The 21,616-nt window shown below is 40.2% G+C and overlaps 1 non-coding gene across 1 annotated transcript; it reads left to right on the plus strand.

Moving 5' to 3' along the window:
* The first annotated feature begins 589 nt into the window (after positions 1–589).
* Positions 590–697, plus strand: LOC112713328 (small nucleolar RNA R71). Its single transcript, XR_003158301.1, has one exon. It is a non-coding gene; the product is annotated as a small nucleolar RNA R71 (small nucleolar RNA).
* The last annotated feature ends 20,919 nt before the right edge of the window (positions 698–21,616 follow it).

Consider the following 21,616-nt stretch of genomic DNA (forward strand, 5'->3'; position numbering starts at 1 on the left):
CCATGGTTGCTAAGTCAGAGTGGTTCTGCTTAGAATTCTCTGTCTGTTGCTGAGAAGATGATGGAAAAGGCTTGGCATTGCTAAACCTGTTTCTTCCACCATTATTATTGTTGAAACCTTGTTGAGGTCTCTATTGATCCTTCCATGAGAGATTTGGATGATTTCTCCATGAAGGATTATAGGTGTTTCCATAGGGTTCTCCCATGTAATTCACCTCTTCCATTGAAGGGTTCTCAGGATCATAAGCTTCTTCTTCAGATGAAGCTTCCTTAGTACTGCCTGGTGCATTTTGCATTCCAGACAGACTTTGAGAAATCAAATTAACTTGCTGATTCAATATCTTGTTCTGAGCCAATATGGCATTCAGAGTATCAATCTCAAGAACTCCTTTCTTCTAATTAGTCCCATTGTTCACAGGATTCCTTTCAGAAGTGTACATGAATTGGTTATTTGCAACCATTTCAATTAGTTCTTGAGCTTCTGTAGGCGTCTTCTTCAGATGAAGAGATCCTCCAGCAGAGCTATCCAAAGACATCTTGGACAGTTCAAACAGACCATCATAGAAAATACCTATGATGCTCCATTCAGAAAGCATATCAGAGGGACACTTTCTGATTAATTGTTTGTATCTTTCCCAAGCTTCATAGAGGGATTCTCCTTCCTTCTGTCTGAAGGTTTGGACTTCCACTCTAAGCTTACTCAATTTTTGAGGTGGAAAGAACTTTGCCAAGAAGGCATTGACTAGCTTCTCCCAAGAGTTCAGGCTTTCTTTAGGTTGTGAATCCAACCATATCCTAGCTCTGTCTCTTACAGCAAAAGGGAATAGCATAAGTCTGTAGACCTCAGGGTCAACCCCATTAGTCTTGACAGTGTCACAGATTTGCAAGAACTCAGCTAAAAACTGATGGGGATCTTCCAATGGAAGTCCATGGAACTTGCAATTCTGTTGCATTAGAGAAACTAATTGAGGCTTAAGCTCAAAGTTGTTTGCTCCAATGGCAGGGATAGAGATGCATCTCCCATAGAAGTCGGGAGTAGGTGCAGTAAAGTCACCCAGCACCTTCCTTGCATTGTTGGCATTGTTGTTGTTTTCGGCTGCCATGGATTCTTCTTCTTTGAAGATTTCTGTTAGGTCCTCTACAGAGAATTGTGCCTTAGCTTCTCTTAGCTTTCGCTTCAAGGTCCTTTCAGGTTCAGGATCAGCCTCAACAAGAATGCTTTTGTCTTTGCTCCTGCTCATATGAAAGAGAAGAGAACAAGAAAATATGGAATCCTCTATGTCACAGTATAGAGATTCCTTGAGGTGTCAGAGGAAAAGAAAAATAGAAGGAAGAGGTAGAAAATTCGAACTTATCAAGGAAGATGGAGTTCAAATTATGCATTAAGGAATAGTGTTAGTCCATAAATAGAAGGATGTGAGAAGAGGGGAAGGAATTTTCGAAAATAATTTTAAAAGGATTTTAAAAACAATTTGAAAAACTTTAACTGATTTTTCGAAAACCAAGATTGAGAAAGAAGTAAAGTGATTTTTGAAAAAGATTTTGAAATTAGAAATCAAAAAGATTTGATTGAAAACTATTTTGAAAAAGATGTGGTTAAGAAGATATGATTGGTTTTAAAAAAAAATGTGATTGAGAAGATATGATTTGAAAAACATTTTAAAAAGATTTGATTTTAAAAATTAATAACTTGCCTAACAAGAAAAGATATGATTCAAACATTAAACCTTTCTCAACAGAAAAGGCAACATACTTGAAATGTTGAATCAAATCATTAATTAATAGCAAGTATTTTTGAAAATGGAAAGAAATTGATTTTGAAAAAGATTTGATTGAAAAGATATGATTTGAAAAAGATTTGATTTTGAAAAGATTTTGAAAACTGAAAAAAATTTGATTTGAAAACAAAATCTTCCTTCTTGTGCCATCCTGGCGTTAAACGCCCAGAATGGTGCACATTCTGGCGTTTAACACCCAAACCACTACCCTTTTGGGCGTTAAACGCCCAGCCAGGCACCCTGTCTGGCGTTTAAACGCCAGTTTGCCTTCCTCACTGGGCATTTTGAACGCCCAGCTTTTTCGGTGTAATTCCTCTGCAGTATGTTCTAAATCTTCAATTCTCTGTATTATTGACTTAAAAAGACACAAATTAAAAATATTTTTGGATTTTTAATAATGAGAAATAATCAAAATGCAACTAAAATCAAATAACAATGCATGCAAGACACCAAACTTAGCAGTTTGTATACTACTGACACTGACAAAATGAGAATGCATATGAGACACATAAACACTCAAGTCAAGAGAATTTAAAAATGAAATCATCAAGAACAACTTGAAGATTAATGAAGACACATGCATGAATGCAAGAAGAACAGAAACATGCAATTGACACCAAACTTAAAATGAAACACTAGACTCAAAAAGAAACAAAATATTTTTGGCTTTTATGATTTTGTAAAATTTTTTTTTTTGGATTTTTCGAAAATTAAGTGGAAAAAGAAAATAAAGGTATCAAAATTCTTAATGAGAATTCCAGGAATCATGCAATGTTAGTCTAAAGTTTCAGTCTAAAGAAATTAGACATGGCTGAACAAGCTTCAGCAGGACATTGCATTCAAGAGCTAAATTGATGAAAATCAATCAGCTTTGGTGATGATAAGAACATCACCTTGAAACACTAGAATTCATTCTTAAGAACTCTGAAGAAAAATACCTAATCTAAGCAACAAGATGAACCGTCAGTTGTCCATACTCAACAATCCCCGGCAACGGCGCCAAAAACTTGGTGGACGAAATTGTGATCTCTTCTTTTCACAACTCAAATAATCCCCGGTGATGAATCCAAAACCATGGCATAAACACAACTTCGCACAACTAACCAGCAAGTGTACTGGGTCGTCCAAGTAATAAACCTTACGCGAGTAAGGGTCGATCCCATAGAGATTGTTGGTATGAAGCAAGCTATGGTCACCTTGTAAATCTTAGTCAGGCAAACTCAAATGGTTATGGATGATGAATAAAACATAAAGATAAAGATAGAGATACTTATGTAATTCATTGGTGGGAATTTCAGACAAGCGTATGGAGATGCTTGGTCCCTTCTGTCTCTTTGCTTTCCTACTGTCTTCATCCAATCCTTCTTACTCCTTTCCATGGCAAGCTGTATGTAGGGTTTCACCGTTGTCAGTGGCTACCTCCCATCCTCTCAGTGAAAATGTTCAACGCACCCTGTCACGGCACGGCTATTCAGCTGTTGGTTCTCGATCATGTCGGAATAGAATCCAGTGATTCTTTTGCGTCTGTCACTAACGCCCCACAATCGCGAGTTTGAAGCTCGTCACAGTCATTCAATCATTGAATCCTACTCAGAATACCACGGACAAGGTTTAGACCTTCTGGATTCTCTTGAATGCCACCATCAGTTCTAGCTTATACCACGAAGATTCCGGTTAAAGAATCCAAGAGATATCCACCCAATCTAAGGTAGAACGGAGGTGGTTGTCAGGCACACGTTCATAGGTGAGAATGATGATGAGTGTCACGGATCATCACATTCATCAAGTTGAAGAACAAGTGATATCTTAGAACAAGAACAAGCGGAATTGAATAGAAGAACAATAGTAATTGCATTAATACTCGAGGTACAACAGAGCTCCACACCTTAATCTATGGTGTGTAGAAACTCCACCGTTGAAAATACATAAGAACAAGGTCTAGGCATGGCCGTGAGGCCAACCCCCAAAACGTGATCAAAGATCCAAAGATCCAAGAATACAAAGATCTAAAGATACCAAGATGAAAATACAATAGTAAAAGGTCCTACTTATAGAGAACTAGTAGCCTATGGTTTACAGAGATGAGTAAATGACATAAAAATCCACTTTCGGGCCCACTTGGTGTGTGCTTGGGCTGAGCATTGAAGCATTTTCGTGTAGAGACTCTTCTTGGAGTTAAACGCCAGCTTTTATGCCAGTTTGGGCGTTTAACTCCCATCCTTGTGCCAGTTCCGGCGTTTAACGCTGGGAATTCTGATGGTGACTTTGAACATCGGTTTGGGCCATCAAATCTTGGGCAAAGTATAAACTATCATATATTGCTGGAAAGCCCAGGATGTCTACTTTCCTACGCCGTTAAGAGCGCGTCAATTGGGCTTCTATAGCTCCAGAAAATCCACTTCGAGTGCAGGGAGGTCAGAATCCAACAGCATTTGCAGTCCTTTTCAGCCTCTGAATCAGATTTCTGCTCAGGTCCCTCAATTTCAGCCAGAAAATACCTGAAATCACAGAAAAACAAACAAACTCATAGTAAAGTCCAGAAAAGTGAATTTTAACTAAAAACTAATAAAAATATACTAAGAACTAACTAAAACATACTAAAAACATACTAAAAATAATGCCAAAAAGCGTACAAATTATCCGCTCATCATGCTTCTATTACCCCGGGATTTGATGAATTTTTGTCCCCATTGGGTTCCGGAGTATCTTTAAGTATAACATCCATGTTCTTATGCGGCGTTCTATCTTCCAAACCTGAGTCGTGGTCATTGTCATGGTTGTCCGCCATGGTGTTGGGAAGACTTCCAGGTTCCCCGGCAACGGCGCCAATGTTCCGAGGGTTACCTGAAACTGTAGGTCGATCTCGATCGAGATCTTCACTGTAGGTCGGAGCTGACGTGTCCGGCAGGTGTATAGCGACCGGAGCTGGTGTGTCCGACTTGTGGGACTGAGAGTGCTGCTGGTCCTTCGTCCCCGGAGGGTGGGGGGTACCTGCAAGGGACTCCGATGCTTAAATTAGCAATGGTATTAAGCAGGTGTTGAGTAGAATCAGAGTATGAGTTATACCTTGGTGCTCCAATGTATTTATAATGGTGAAATGTGGCCTTCTGTGGATAAGATAAGTTAGTTATCTTATCTTATCTTTATCTTATCTTTAAGTGAGGTCATCTTATCTTTAAGGGAACCGCCTTTCTCTCTGTAGGCTTGGGCTGCCTTAGGATTTGGGGTGTGTTCCTCTATTTGGGCCCTTCTTTGGGCTTTCCTGGGGACTTTGACCGAGCTCTTTGGAAAGAAGTCGGGTTGTCCTGACCTGAAGAGGTCGGTCGCTTTGTCTGTCGAACATCCCGGGTCGGTCATCTCGACTCAGGGTATGAACAGTAGCAGTAGAATATGTCTCCAAATGGGTAGAAGCCATAGCAACAACTACCTGTGATGCACCAATTGTTCTTCAATTCCTTAAGAGACACATCTTCACCAGATACAGGGTACCTAAAGGCCTTATTAGTGATGGAGGCAGGCACTTTTGTAATAGAAAAATGGAAAAGCTGCTCCATAAATATGGGGTAATTCACAAAGTGTCCACACCATACAACAAAATACTGGGCAAGAAAATTAGAGGATGCTCTATGGGTATATAGAACGGCATTCAAAACTTCAATTAGGAAGTCACCCTTTCAGCTAATCTATGGCAAATTCTGTCACCTACCTGTAGAGCTAGAACACAAAGCTTTCTGGGCCACTAACTCCTCAATCTTGACTCTCAAGCAACAGGAGAGAAAAGGCTATTGCAACTCAATGATTTGGAGGAGTTCAGATTAGAAGCTTATGAGAATGCTAAGATATACAAGGAGAGAGCTAAAAGATGGCATGATAAGAAAATTTCAAGAAGAGAGTTTAAGCCAGGGCAACAGGTGTTATTACAACTCGAGGCTCAAAATTTTTCCTAGGAAGCTCAAGTCTAAATGGGCAGGCTCTTATCTGGTAACTAAGGTTTTCCCACATGGAAGCCTTAAACTCCTGAATGAAGCTACAAAGGATTCACAGCAAATCGTCACAGAGCTAAGCATTACATGGGAGGTCCTTGGAACAAGGAGGAAAGCATTCATGAACTGAGATAAACAAGAATGGAGGACGTCAAGCTAATGATGATAAAGAAGCTCTTGTTGGGAGGCAACCCAACCAGAGGTAGTTTTCGTTTCTTAGCTATTTCAATAAAAGGGTTAAGTAGATTTATCTGTATTGCAAGGAGCTAAGTTTGGTGTTGCACACCAAAACAATTCAAGGGTGAATGTAGGATGCTAAGTTTGGTGTTCCACCAAAGATTTCATTAAAACACATTTCAACCCTCAGCACGATCAGTCATTAGCTCCTAACAATCAGAGGAATTACTTAACATGTGTTTAGTTTCTAGTTTATAGTTTGTTTTCTAGTTCTTAGTTTGTTTTCTTAATAAAAGCACAGGAGATTTTCTGCATGTATTCACTATGCTGCATATAGAAGTAGGCAAGGAACTAAATTTGGTATTCCCACACCAACTTAATTTCAGAAAATCACAAGCATACATGTATGCTAACCATCTCTCAAGTGCTTAGGAAACAAGCAAGTTTCAATATCTTTGTAGGAAGTCATTCAATTTCTTGGAGAAAAAGATACATCATCATGTGGAAGGACATGGAAGCCAACAATGATGATGACACTGAGGAAACAAGTGGACTCCAAGAGGTTGTATTATTACTTAACTGTCTTTAGCTTAAACTGGTTAATTAAAAGTGCAATTATGCCCTGTTGATTAGTGTCCTATTAGTTATGAGTCATTTGCTGTCTGTTTATTTGTTTTCATACTGTTATGCCTTGCTAGTCTAAGTTTTTGTGCCATGCCATCTTGCTTAAGTTTTATGCTTTGTTTCCCATGCTTGAATAAAAGAAAAATTATTGTAAAACAGAGAAAGAGTAAAGGTCTGGTTTGATATGAGACAGAATAAGGTTATGTGGTGGTATGTGCTGGTTCATTAGTTGATTTATGAATAAGGCTAGAGGTTGGCATGACTTTGAGATATGAACTTGAATTACATTCCATGAGATTTGACAAATGAAAGTGGTCCATAATAAAAGAAAGAAAATGCAAGAGAAAGAAACAAAAAGAAATAAACAAGGCTGGGCACCAATGGCTTGAGATTTGGATATATGCCTATGATGTTCTTGTACAAAGATAAGCTTGGAACACTAGGTTTTAAGGGGTGCTTCATCACCTGGCAACTTGGGTTAACTAACCGGGATTGCCAACCGAAAGTCCACCATCAAGAGCTACTTTGAGACAAAGCATTTAGTGATCCAAAGAGGTGATGGGCATCAATCTCCAAAGAATAAAACAAGCTAAATGCCTGTGATGTGTGTGTGCTAAGGAGAGGCTTGAGCAAGTAAGCCCTTAGGGGTGTCTCAACACCTAACATCTTGAACCAACTGGGCTGAAAGCTTACATTAAAGAGCTGCCTTGACATATAGCATTTAGCCTTAACAAGCAATAAATCTCAGTCATGAAAGAGAGCAACAAAAACTAAGGACCAAACCATAACGAGTCTCATTTTTTTGTGTAATCAAAGTAAGGATCCAGAGGAATGTCACTACTTCAGCCATAAAGAAAAATCACTAAGATAACCTCACTAAGCAGTATTGAATGTCTTCCAATAAAGGGCTTATACCTCTCTCTGTTTTCATTCATTCTCCTTATGATTTAGTGCTTGCTTGGGGACAAGCAAGATTTAAGTTTGGGGTTGTGATGACAAGTCATCTTAAGCTAGTTTCACAAGCCTTTTTCATTCATTTTTACTTAGTTTTCCTGCATTTCTTAGGCAATAAGTAAGTAATTGGAGTGAAATTTCATGCATCCCTGATTCAATTAAACATGGTTGTTTATGTGCTTCTTCATAAGATTTTAGGAAAATTGTACTTGATGATATGAATAATGCTAAAATCTTGTGACTATAGCAAACTTTGTTGGAATTGTTTGATTGATATTAGGTGAAAAAGGAAGCAGGGGAGAAATGCAGCAAAGCGCTATGCTAGTGGAAGAATGCTACGTTCTCCTACAGCATGGTTTTTGGCGCTACACTCTCCCTTTCAAAGAGCACTACGTTCTTCACCCAAGAAAACTTGGCCAGCGACACGTATGTGTGAGCGACATGTATGCGTGGAAGTAGCATTTTCGAAAGGGCATGCGTACGCGTGGATGACGCATACGCGTGGGAAGGAGCAGCGTTCTTCAAACCAAGAGCGGTACGAGTGCACAAGGAGCACCTGTGATGCCTTCGAAGTTGGATTCAAAGTTTGGCTATCGACGCGTACGCATCAGTGAGGCGTACACGTGGATGTGGCATTTGTGAAAAAGCACGCACATGCATGGATGAAGCTACAGCATGGAAGGGAAAATTGAGAGGCCACGTGTACGCGTGGGAGAGTGCTCTTGGCGCGAACACTATGCACTCTTTAAGAGCATTGAAGGCACACGTAGATTTCGTGTACGCATGGATTCACCAAAATGCTGAAAAACGCGCACGCGCGGGAGACGCGTATGCGTGGGTGTATGAGCGCTACGCTCTCTTTAAGAACGCTATGTTCTCTTAGAGCAGAATTCAAGTACCAACCAAAACCCATTTGAGCCTGCTTCAACAAAGGCCAAAAAGCCCAATCCAAGGACTTGAAGTCTAAATTGGAAAGTGTAAAAATAGAGGAGAATTTGATTTAGAAAGGGGATCTGGAAGGCTGAGGAGTCAGAGACCCTAATTGGGAAACTCTGTACTCGTTTTCAATTTTATTTTCCTCTTCTGCATTTTCTCTGCACTTTCTCTATTTTCTGTTTGTACTTGAGCAATGATGAAGTAAACCCCAACTTCATTAGGGGGAGGAGCTCTATTGTAATCATAATGAATCAATGAAATTCATCTTCTTCTCAATTCATTTGTGTAGCGGTTGGATATCTTCTGTTTTGATTGTGAATTATTCACTCCAGAAAGGGGTTTAATTCAACTGAATGTGGGTTTGAGCCTCAGAAGGGGAATCACCTGCATTAGAATTAGAGCTCTATCCTTCACAATTCTCCTAACCAACACCATTCGGGAGGAATTGAGGTTTTAAGAATCTGTGTGGTTTATGGATAAGAGAATGTGCTCTAACTCTTCTCATGACAATTAGATCAAGGAGGTGGCAAGATTGATTGTGATTAGAGAGATTGGATTGCCAAGGAATTAGGATCCAATCAATTTCAATCCGCCAAAGATCTACTCATGTGATTGAGAAAGGAGTTGAGACCTACTTGATTCATGATGGATTATGATATATCCAATCTCTGATGAATCATTTTCTTTGAATTTCTACAATTTAGATCTCTCTGAGTTTACTTTAATCTGCAATTGTTCACTGCTGTTTTGATTCCTAATACCTAATTCCCTTTATAATTCATGCAATTTAAGTTTCCTTGTGATTTAAATTCTGCAATTTTACTTTTTTGCACTCTAAGATTCAGTTATTTACATTTCTTATAATTTAAGTTTAAGCTCTTTTAGTTTCTTGTTCTTTAAGTTTCAGCAATTTATTTTCCCAGTCATTTAAGTTTCAAGCAGTTTACATTCAGTACTCTCAATTCTTTGCAATTTACATTCTGTTAATTAATTCTCACTCAAATCACCAACTGTCAGGTTAACTAAATTTATCACCCAACTAAAATTGCTTGATCCATCAATCCCTGTGGGATTGACCTCACTTTTGTGAGTTTTACTACTTGATACGACCCGGTACACTTGCTGGTTATTTTGTACGGATTAAATTTTCTGCCATCAGTACGCACAACAAGATGAGCGTTAATGGCCATGTTAGTGTGTTAACTCTAGTAGCAACGCTAGAATGGGTTTGAAGGCAGCTAATGGCAACGTTAGTGTGTTAACGGCAGTGTTAATGCTAGCTTGGAAGAGAATTGTGGCGTTAGCAGTGCTGTTAATGCCAGTACCAACGCCAGTTCCAAGAGCACTCATACAAGTATGAGAGCATTAGTGAGCGAATGCCAGCGTTAACTTCAGAAAGTGCCACTCCTATCTTGCTTCAACTAAGGCCAAAAGCCCACATCTAAGTGCTTGAAGACCCATTTGAAGATGAGAAGAATAGTATATATAGGAAAGTTTTTGAACTTGAAGAGGATACTGAAGGATACTCCAGAGAGCTTAGCTTAGTACTCTTAGTTTTATACACTTTTACATTCTGCAACTTTTCATTTGCTTGTATTAAGACTTAGTTTATTTTCATGCACTTTCAATTTCTTGCAATTGTTCTTAGAGCGATGATTAACTAAAACCCAATCATTTGGGTGAGGAGATTTATTGTAATTCAAATGAATTAATAAAATTCTTCTTCTTCTCAATCCGCTTGTGGTAGCTAAGGGAAAACTTCTGTGCTTAATAGATCTATTCACTACTCGAAGGGGGTTTAGATCTACTTGAATCTTCATGTGAGCCTTGGAAGAGGGATCATGGAATTCAGTTTGAAGCTCCTTCCCTCACAACTCTCTTGATCAATAAATTTCTGGTTTGAATTGAGATCCTGAGAACTTGTGTGGCTTATGGATTAGAGAATTGAACTTAACCTCTTCTCATGAATAATTAGATCAAGGAATTGGCAATTGATTGTGTTAAGAGAAATTGAATTGCCATGGAACTGGATTCAATTACTACAATCCGCCATAGATTTACTTCATATGATTGAGAATGAAGTTGAGACCCATTGATTCATAACGGATTATGATATCTCCAATTCCTACTAAATCATGCCCATTATCTTTCTTCCACTTAATTGCTTTGAATTTCTCGTTTTCTTTGATTCCCAGTGCCTAGAACCCATTTACAATTCATGCAATTTACTTTTCCGAGACATTTACATTTTGCTTTTACTTTCTTGCCATTTAAGTTTCAGCTCTTTAGTTTCTTGTCATCTAATTTTCCAAAATTTACATTTCACAATTTACTTCCAGCTCTTTATTCTTTATCAATTTAAATTCAGTATAGTTACTTTCCTTGTCACTTACATTCTGTTCATTCAATTACACCAAAATCATCAAATATTAGCTTGACTAGATAAATCACCTAACTAAAGTTGCTTAATCCATCAATCCCTGTAGGATCAACCTCACTCAACAGTGAGTTATTACTTGACGATTCGGTATACATGCCGAAGGAATTTGTGTTGTGCAAATTTCTAGCTTATCAAGTTTTTGGCACCATTGCTTGTAAGGTCCCACATCAGTTAGGGAGGGGAACGAAGCATGCCTTATAAGAGCGTGGATACTTATCCCTAACATAACGAATTTGGACGAGTGAGTATGGGGGGCTTCGGCTATCATCCCAATCGTCAAAGGTAAAACCGTGAGGCCTTGTGTTCCAAAGCGGACAATATCGTGCTAGTGGGTGGTCTAGGCTGTTACAGATGGTATCAGAGCCGGAGCTCAGATCAATGTGCTAGTGAGGGCACTGGGCTCCCTTGGGGGGTGGATTGTAAGGTCCCACTTCTGTTGGGGAGGTGAACGAAGCATGCCTTATAAGGGTGTGGATACCTCTCCCTAGAATGACGCATTTTGACGAGTGAGTGTGGGGGCTTCGGCTATCATCCCTATCGTCAAAGGCAAAACCGTGAGGCCTTGTGTGCCAAAGCAGACAATATCACGCTAGCGGGTGGTTTGGGCTATTACAAGGGGTTGTTTTGTGGGTAGAATGTAGGTGTGGGAAGATTATTTTAGGGTTTTCTGTATGGATTATTGTTAGTGGGGTGATGGTTTTGGTTGCTTGTGTTGCGAAAGTTAATGGGGTTAGAGTTCTTCTGCCATTGGTTCTGCCATTAGTTCTGATTGTCTCCCCACCTCAAGTTAGGGTGGTTCCTCCATGAGGAGTTGTATATGTCCATGGAAATCATTATGGGGAGAGCTTGTGTTGTGCATATATTGGACTTGCTTAGGCTGTTGATCATTGTTGTATGCTGCAAAGCTTTCTTCATTTTGATCCTATGCATTTGAAGCTTGGCTTGTTGTGCTCACTGCAGCCAATTGGAATCCATCCATCCTTTTTTCCATCATTTCCATCTACTACTGGATTTGTTGGTGAATCATCTTGTTCTGTACCGAAATTGCATCCACACCCTCAAAGTCCATTACTCTTCTCTTTGGGTTTATTCTTCTCTCTAAAGAGTAGAAGTATTGGTTATTTGCCACCATGTCAATGAGGTCTTGTGCTTCTTGAGGATTCTTCATCATTTGGAATGATCCTCCTGATGAGTAATCCAGTGCTTTTCTTGCTTTTGAGGTGAGAACTTCATAGAAGTTTTGGAGTCTTACCCATTCACTGAACATATCTGGTGGGCACCTCCTTATCAAGGATTTTTATCTTTCCCATGCCTCATAGAGTGACTCTCCCTCCATTTGTGTGAAGGTTTGCACCTCTGTTTTTAGCTTGATGATTCTCTGAGGTGGTAGAATTTAGCTAGGAACTTGCTCACCAAATCTTCCCAATTGTTGATGCTCTCCTTTGGGAAGTTTTCCGAGGGTTACCTGAAACTGAAGGTCGATCTCAGAAGAGATCTGTTATTGAGGCCGGAGCTGTCGTATCTGACTTGTTGGATCTGATGGTGCTGCTGATCCTTGATCACCGGAGGGTGGTGGTACCTGCAAGAGATTTTGATGCTTAAGTTAGCACGTGCTTTAGGCAGTTTTTTTTGTAGAATCAGAGTATGAGTTATACCTGGGTGTCTCAGTGTATTTATAGTAGTGTAGAGTGACCTCCCTTTGAGATAAGTTAGTTATCTTATCTTATCTTTTGTGGGTGAGTCCCCTTATCTCTGGCCAGCCTCCTTTAGGTGGGCTGTGATCTTCTGTTTTGGGCCTACTTGGGACCTTATAGCAATTTGGCCGAGCTCTTTGGGAAGTGGTCGGTGTCAACCAACCTTTGTAAGAGGTTGGTCATTTTTGTCTTCATCCAACCCAGCTCGCGTAGCTCGACCCTTGGTATGAACAGTGCCCTTGCTCGTGCTTCGATCTTCCCTTGAGGTCGTGCTTTCCAGCCTCGATCCCTTAGGGGAGTCATGTTCGAGCATTTTCTTTTTGAGTCCGAATTGCTTTTCCTCATGTGATACTTGGTGCTTGCTTATGAAGCGTTTTTTTTACCACTCTCCTTGGGAATACGCATGTGATAATTCCGATTTCACTCCCCACAAAAAAATTGATGAATCCACCCTTTTGGCAAGCGCACCAAAATTATCGTCAAGTTATAACCTACAGTGAAGTGGGATCATATCCACAGAGATTGGTTGATTTGAGCAACTTTAATTAATTGGTGAATTAGTCAAGCTAAACAGAATAGATTGTGATTGCAGAATTGTAAATGGGCATAATTATAAATGACATAAAAGTAAAGAAAGACAATAAAGTGTAGAAATGAAAATGGCAAGAATGTAGAAGGCAGAAGTTTAAATGACATAAATGTAAATGGGAAAGGGGAATTGCAGAATGTAAAAGAAAGCTATAAAGAAAGTGATAGACGAGGATGGGGGAATTCATTGAGATTAGGAGATGTTGTCTCTTTGGATTAAATCTAGCTTATATCCTCTTTAATCATGCAACTCATTGACCTCTTGGCAATCATGATTGATTGAGTCCCAATCCCTTGGTGACTCAATCTCTTAGATCCTGATCAATAGCCAATTCCTTGGACTAATTGCTCATGAAGAGAGATATGCTTGGTCCTTGATTATACCAGACATCATCATAGGTCCAATTAGAGGGAGAATTTTATGTCACCATATCCAAACACCAAAACCTAGATCCTACTCAAGTGTGAGAAGGGATTTCTAGCATGGTTTTATGATTCCTTTTCCAAGGTTCCCATGAAACCCATTTTGCATTCAATTTCTTTCCCAAGATAATTGAACACTAAGCATGAAGAACAAAATTCCTTCTAGCAAATCAAAGAGAAGATGAAGAGAAGAAAAAATTTGCTATCATTACTCCATCAAGTACAACAGAGCTCCCTCTCTCAATGAGAGGGAATTTAGCTACTCATAGCTTAGAGAAAAGTACTCAAAATGAAGAAGATGATGAAGTAAAAAGTAAATCGAAAAGCTATTCTACACTTAGCTTCCTAACTGCTTGAACCCCTTTATCAGTACATCTTGGGGTTATTTATACTAATCCTAGATTTAAAAATAAAAGAAATACAAAATGTAAACAAGAAAATTACAATTTAGAGGGAAAAGAACTCAATAAACGTGATCTCCCAGCTGGCGTGTGGCTGGCGCTTCAGTGGCGTGTCATGCCTTCCTCTGATTCTGGCTTTGCATGCCACACCTAGCTTGTCAAGTGGCACGCCCTTCTTCAGAAACATCCTTGGTGTGCCACGCCTTCGACCTCAAGTGGCACGCCCAGGATCTTTTTAACCACTTTTGTAGCCTGGCGTGCCACGCCATCGAGCCCGAGTGGCACGCCCAGATCTTCTCCCTCTTCTTTTTGCTTTTGGAAAATTGAACTAGCGTGGCACTCCCAGGATCTGGCGTGCCACGCCCATGCTGTGTGCTTGATCCATCTCTCTGGACAGTTGAACTAGCGTGGCACACCCAGGGTCTGGCGTGCCACGCTCATTTGTGTGCTTGGCTCCTTCGTTGGCGTGCCACGCCTAACATTCAAGTGGCACGCCCAGTTCCTTCTTGGTAGATTGGTGATTATGACGTGCCATGCTTGAGACTCAAGTGGCATGCCTGGGTGGAGAATGGTGGCTGGCGTGCCACGCCTTCGACACCACGTGGCATGCCCTTATGGTTGGCCTCCTAACTCCCTCTCTGGAAAATACAACCAACGTACCACGCCCAGAGGTTGGCGTGCCACGCCCATCATTTTGCCTTGGTTCCATTAGCTAGCGTGCCACGCCCAGCATTCAAGTGGCACACCATAGTGATATTTTTGAGCTGGCGTGCCACGCCTTCGATACCAAGTGGCACGCCCAGCCCTTACTTTGGCTTCCTTGTACATTGGCGTGCCACGCCTGGATGCTCAAATGGCACGCCCAAGTGAGGGTGAGAGCTTGGCGTGCCACGCCTTCGAGCTCAAGTGGCACGCCGAGACCTTTTTAGCCTTCAACTTCTTCTCTGGAATTTTGTATTAGCGTACCACACCATGCTACCCAAGTGGCACGCCTATTCATTTGTGGGTTTTTTATGCTTGGCATGCCACGCCTGGCTCCTCAAGTGGCACGCTCAAGTGACTTTTGAAGTTGGCGTGCCATGCCTTCGACACCAAGTGGCACGCCCTATAGTAAGTGATGAGCTAGGCATGCCATGCTCAAGCTGGCATGCCACGCCCCTTTAATGGCCTTCATTATTGCTTTATGGAGATCTGTACCGGTGTGCCACGCCCAGCTTCTGACGTGTCACGCCCATGTAAATGCTTGAGAATCTCCTCTGGACTTTAGTACTGGCGTGCCATGCCCAGCTCCTGGTATGCCATGCCAGTACATTTTTTTGGCATTTGCTTCAAGTGGCATGCCAACTTCACACGCCTAGCTTGTTTTGTTGTTTTCTTCCCATTTTTTATGTCTTTTTCACCTGAAATTCAGCACAACCCATTTTAAAGCAATGTACTATAATATTCATCAAGTATTGCATGAATTGCAATGATCAAATGAGATTATGCTCCTTTATGGTCTTTTTTATGCAAGAAAAAGGGTAGATGATGCAAGTCATCACAATACCAAACTTAAGCTTTGCTTGTCCCAAGCAAATCAATGTCAGTGGTTTCTATAAGAATTGAGACTTGACCTTGAGTGGACACAAACATAACTAAGGATAGGACTAAGTGTTTAACACATGCATGCATATTTTGGTTTAAATGCCATAAAGAGCTTCTAAATCCTTGAAAGTTCTTTTAAATATAAGCTTTAGGGGTCCTTTTTATTGATTGTCACCTTGAAGTAGTAAGAGTTATTTCAATTTTTTTTGTTGTTCTTTCTCTTCTGCTTATTGACCACGACTCTAAGTGTTTTGTCTCAAGACAACCCTTTAGTTAGGCTTTCAATTAGTACTCCCAAACCAGTTGGCTTTAGGGTACTAGGTGTTGAAACACCCCTAAGAATTTACTTGCCCAGGTCTCTTCTTGACACATCTTTACCACCAGCATCTACTAGGGTTTTCAACTCTTTTGAGCTTTTCAATGTTTCTCCCCATCCCAGTAGTTGATGCCAAAGCCTTGGGTCTTTATTGCTTACTACTTCTTGGTTCTATAGATATTCAAGGAACACCCCTTAGCCTCTACTTGTCATACCTTCTAAGACTAGTTGCAATTCATGACTCATTTTCTTTTTAGCTCATTCAAGGTTCTACACTTAGTTCCTTGTCCTTTAGTTTTTTGATGATCTCTCTTGGTCTTAGTCTCTTTTACTATTGTTCTTGCACAACTCACAACAACTCTTATGGAGACAAACTATTCTTTATTGATGTTGAAAAAAACTTGAAATTAACATTGCATCTTCTTTCTTGTAATTCAAAGGACTCACAAAGGACTTCAGTCATTAAGAAAAAAAACTAACCATGAAACATAAACTATCCTAGTAGTACTATTTATTCTCAACAGAAAGTAAAACATAGAGATAAAAACTTAAACATGATTCAGGAATTAGAGAGTGTCAACCATAGGACTTAACAACCTTGAGCAGTTTAATTCATTGGCCCCTTTCCTTTGTCTTTCTTCTTGGAAGGGGAGGAGTCATCTTTATCCTTTTTGGAGGATCCCTCTTATGCTTTGGTGTCCTTGGGCTTCCAAAATCCTAGCCTTCTCATATAGTTTCTTTCATCCTCTTTGTGTTTAGCTAGAATCTCCTCCTGTCTAGCACTCAACTCCTCCATCCCTTGCATGAATGTTGGGTATCCGAGGTTAATAGCGGCCACAACATTGCACAAGTGATTCCGCTTCGCTTGTGTGTTGATATCATATTGCCTCATTAAGATAGTCCTAGCGTCATAGAGGTTTATGAACTCAGCCAGCTTCCTCTACTGCCATTTGTTTTGCTTCACTATTTTGTTGAGTGCACCTTGCATTTCTGCCCAGTCAAACTGTCCTTGTTGTTCTTTCAGCTGCTCCATACTTCCTTGGAGCTGTTGTATGTTCTCATTCACTTGGTTCCATTGTTGTTGTTGATTGTCCTTAAATTGATTGACATCTTTTCTCAAATGGTGTAGGTCTCCTCTCATTTGGTGTACATCTCCTTGCAGTTGCTCCCAGTTGAATCCTTCAGGAAATTGTTGGTATTATTGATATGGTGGTGGTGGTTGGAGTGCTAGAAATTGTGGTTGCTCCTCTGCCTCTTCTTCTTATTCTTCTTCTTGTGGCATATTGATGCCAGGGCATTTTGGCCAGTTTCATTGACTTTTTCTTTACTGTTTTTAGGTAATTTCATGCATTTTCTTAGGAAATAAGTTAGTTTTGGGCAGATATTCACTCAGACCTTGATTCAAGCATACATTGTGAATTTTACATTATTTCATGAGGATTTTGCATGATTTTAATGACAAAATTGTATATTGCATTACCCATGACTTGGACTAGAACTTTGATGCATTCTATTGCTTGATTTCAGGACCAAAGGAAGTAAGGAATGGGAGGTAACTTGCAAAGTTAAGGAGAAAAGTGATTGCCAAAAACACTCTCAAAAGCCATCAATGCCCACGTTAAAGAGTCACGTTAACTAAGTTAACGTGAACTCTAACGTGGAGAAGAGAAGTTGAGCCAACGTTAGTGACACTTAACATTGTCACTAACGTTGGCAATTGCTCACAAATGGCCACGTTAGAGCCACGAGTTAACGTGGCTCTAACGTTAAAGGGGGAAGAGAAGCCAATGTTAGTGACACTCAACATTGTCACTAACGTTGGCCTAAGATGCAAAGAGCCACGTTAACTCCCACGTTAACTTGGTTAACGTGGGAGCTAACGTAAGAGATGGAGAGTTGTCGACAACGTTAGTGACACTCAACATTGTCACTAACGTTGGAGCAACCACATAACCCCCAAGAGCCACGTTAACTTCCACGTTAACTTGGTTAACATAGAAGCTAACGATGAGGAATGAAGAATGAGCCAACGTTAGTGACACTCAACATTGTCACTAATGTTGGGATGGCTTAGAATGGCCACGTTAGAAGCCACGTTAACCTAGTTAACGTGGACTCTAACGTGAGACCTAGGGGCACACTTGAACGTTAGTGACAATGTTGAGTGTCACTAACGTTCTCGAAGGTTGGCAAAAGCCACGTTAAAAGCCACATTAACGTAGTTAACGTGGACTCTAACGTGAGACCTAGGGGCACACTTGAACGTTAGAGACAATGTTGAGTGTCACTAACGTTCTCGAAGACTAACAAGGCAACGTTAAAAGCCACGTTAACCCAGTTAACGTGGGCTCTAATGTGAGGCAAAGGGGTGCATGGCAACGTTAGTGACAATGTTAAGTGTCACTAATGTTCTTGAACTTGTATTTTCATTAAATGTTAAACACCCCTAACGTCTTGAGCTAAAGTCTCTTCCCACTTCACACTTTCTCTCTGCAAGTAAGCCAAGCCCAATTGAAGAAAGGAACTGCTTCAAGTTCAAAGATCCAGAGGCCCAAGACTTGAAGAGCTAACTAGAAGCTGAGAAGAGTAGTATATATATGAGTAGTTTTGAAATAGAGAGGGGCTTTTGGGGAGGAGCTAGAAAAGAGAACTACTCTTTGTATTTACTTTCTTTGCAATTCTAGCTTTATGATGTATTCTCCATCTTTGATTTTGATTTCTAGAGCTATGAACAACTAAACCCCTTTCATTGGGTTAGGGAGCTCTGTTGTAATTTGATGGATCAATACTAATTTTCTTATTCTTCTTCTATCTTTCCTTTTGATTTTACTTGAAAGCCTTCGATCTTCATCCAATTGGATAGTGATCTTGGAAAAGAAGCTATTCAAACATGGATCTCTTCGGATCCTTGAAAGAGGAATGAAGAGATTAGCTAGAAATGCTTTCTCATGCTGGACTAAATTGAGTGTGGATAGGTATGTGGCTATAACCCTCTAAGCATTTGATTTGGAATGTGCATGTGGTATAATCAGTGACCACACTTCATCTCTTCTCATGAGCAATTGACCAAGGAATTGGCTATTGATCAAGATTTGAGAGATTGAATTGCAAGAAATTGTGATTCAATCGCTTAAGAATGCCAAGGAGATCAATGAGTGCATTGATTGAGGAAGAGATGAAAATGAAATTGATCCATAGAATGCAACATCTCCTAAGCCCAATGAACTCCCCATTTATGATCTTACCCATTCTCTTTATTTTCTGCAATTTACTTTTATGAGCAATTCCCCCATTCCCATTTACAATTCTGCTATTTACTTTCAGTCATTTACTTTCCTGCCGTTTTAATTTCTGCAATTATCAACTCTATTCATGGATTCGCTCAACTAGATCATTCCTTTAATTAAAGTTGCTTGATCAATCAATCCCTGTGGGATTCGACCTCACTCTATTGTGAGTTTTTGCTTGACGACAAATTCGGTACACTTGCTGAATGGGAATTTGTTGAGAGACAAGTTTTACCCCGATCACATATGAGCATGAGCTCTATGCTCCCTGGCGCTCTGAAGTGAGTTGACAGCCACTACTTTGGCCATTTTCTTGGCAGTTATGAATTTGTCTTGCTTCACTAGCACTTCATCAATGATCTTCTCAATCCCGGCTTCATCACACAACCATTGTATGATGTTGGGGAATGCCAACTTTGTGTTATCGCTAGTGCTTTTCAGCACTTTGTTGATGTTATTGGTAATCAGCTTCCCAACATTGACATTCTCACCTTTCATGATGCTGTAGATGAGCACAGCTCTCTCTTTGGTCACCTTCGAAGTGTTGGATGTGGGGATTCGGGATCTTTTCACAAATTCTAGCCACCCTATAGCTTGGGGGCTCAAATCCCTTCTTCTCAGCTGGTTGGGCCTCCCATCCTTGTCGTTTATCTATTGCACATTCAACACAAAGATCTAATTAAGGATTTCATCAAATCCTGGGTCTTGTTGCTTCATTCTTTCCTCACAGCTCCGGGTGGAGGTTGTCTACTTCACCATTAGCATCCTCTCTATGTTGGAGGGACTATAATCTATGGATTTCCCCCTCACATAGCTAAGATAGCCATAGGGTTGTCCCGGCTGAGGAATGGCATTGGCATAGAACTCCCTCACCAAGCCTTCCACCACCTTTCTTGGTGTGTTGCATAAGAGTGCCCAGCCCCTACTGTTTATCTCCCTATTGATCTTAATGTGCTCATTTCTTCCCAGTTGGTACCCAACCTCTGGGATGATTCCCCTCTCACTCACCCAACCATAAAATTGGTTTTGGTTGAAGGAGGAGAGGAACTTATACTCATTGAAGGTTGAGCTTGAGGACCCCAAAGTTGGTTCCTTGGTTTTTCTTTTCTTTGATGCTGATGATTTTGGTGGTGCCATTGGGTTGAGAGAGAGTGTTTGAAGGTTTTAAAAAGATTGAGGGATGTTGCAAGGGAATGCAAGCAAAAAAAAGTTTTGCCCCAACACCAAACTTAAAACTTGATTGTCCTAATCAAGAAAAGGAAAAAGAAGTAGGAAAAGAAAGGTAGGGGAAAGAGATGAAAAGAAAGAAGGAATTGTTGGGGTTCTTTTTTGTATGTGAAGTTGGGGTTTGAAGTGTGAGGAGAGGTGGGAAAGTAAGGGGCTTTTATAGGGGGTGGAAAGTATGGTCCGAATGGTGAGAAGTAAGGTAATTCAATGTTTTTTCCACTTGGGGAGTGGCGCCTAGCGTGGAAGGAGGCGCCAATCCTTATCCCACTTTGCTTTATGCATGTTGTTGAGTTCCAAAGTGCAAGTACACTTTGACTCCCTTGCTTTATGAGCTATCAATCATGTGTGCCCCTTTCTCTCTCCTGAAAATGAAACCGAAATCCCATCAAAAGAATCCTCCATATTCCTTTTTAATATGAATGAATGGAATTGCAACTGCTGGGTGTCCCTTGGGACACCAAACTTAATCCTATTGCATCTTAATAAATTGGGTTCATTATTGGGTTTTTAATGTGTTCATAAAGGTAAAATAATTCCAATCCTTTCATATTCTTTTGCTTCTAAACACTTTTGAACACACTTAAACCACGTTCACGTTCCCACCAATATATTAAATGCTTTCAAATTGAGTAGTTTTGGGCTTGCTAGGTGATCCTTGTATGGTGGTGGCCACACCAAACTTAATCTTTGGGCTTACATTTCGAAATTACTTTATCCAAATGGTTGTAAGCCTAGATTAAGTGGTAAGTGGCCACACCAAACTTAAATTTTTAGCTAGTTCTTAGCCCAATCACTCATCATCAGTAAATGTATTCATCAACTTGCATTTCCAGAATAAAAGAAAACAGGATGTCCTAACTACCAAAATTGAAATTAACTTTCTACTTCCTACAATTTACTTTCAGAAGGTAATGAAACACAAAGTTTTAATCGAAACTTAACTACCAAATCTTAACTACTTCCAAGAAAGCAATAAATCAAAAGGATATAAAGTGTTGGGGTGCCTCCCAACTAGCGCTTCTTTATTCTCACTAGCTTGACACTCCTGCATCTTTAGTTGAGCTTATAGCTCACTCTCTGCTCCTCCAAAGAGCCTCCCAAGTAATGTTTGAGCCTATGACCATTGACAGTGAAAGTTCTCTGAGTTTTGTCCTCCATGAGCTCTACATGACCATATGGGGATGCCTTAAGGACAGTAGAAGGTC

This window comes from Arachis hypogaea, chromosome 9, assembly GCF_003086295.3.
Source record: "Arachis hypogaea cultivar Tifrunner chromosome 9, arahy.Tifrunner.gnm2.J5K5, whole genome shotgun sequence".
NCBI classification, from domain to species: domain Eukaryota; kingdom Viridiplantae; phylum Streptophyta; class Magnoliopsida; order Fabales; family Fabaceae; genus Arachis; species Arachis hypogaea.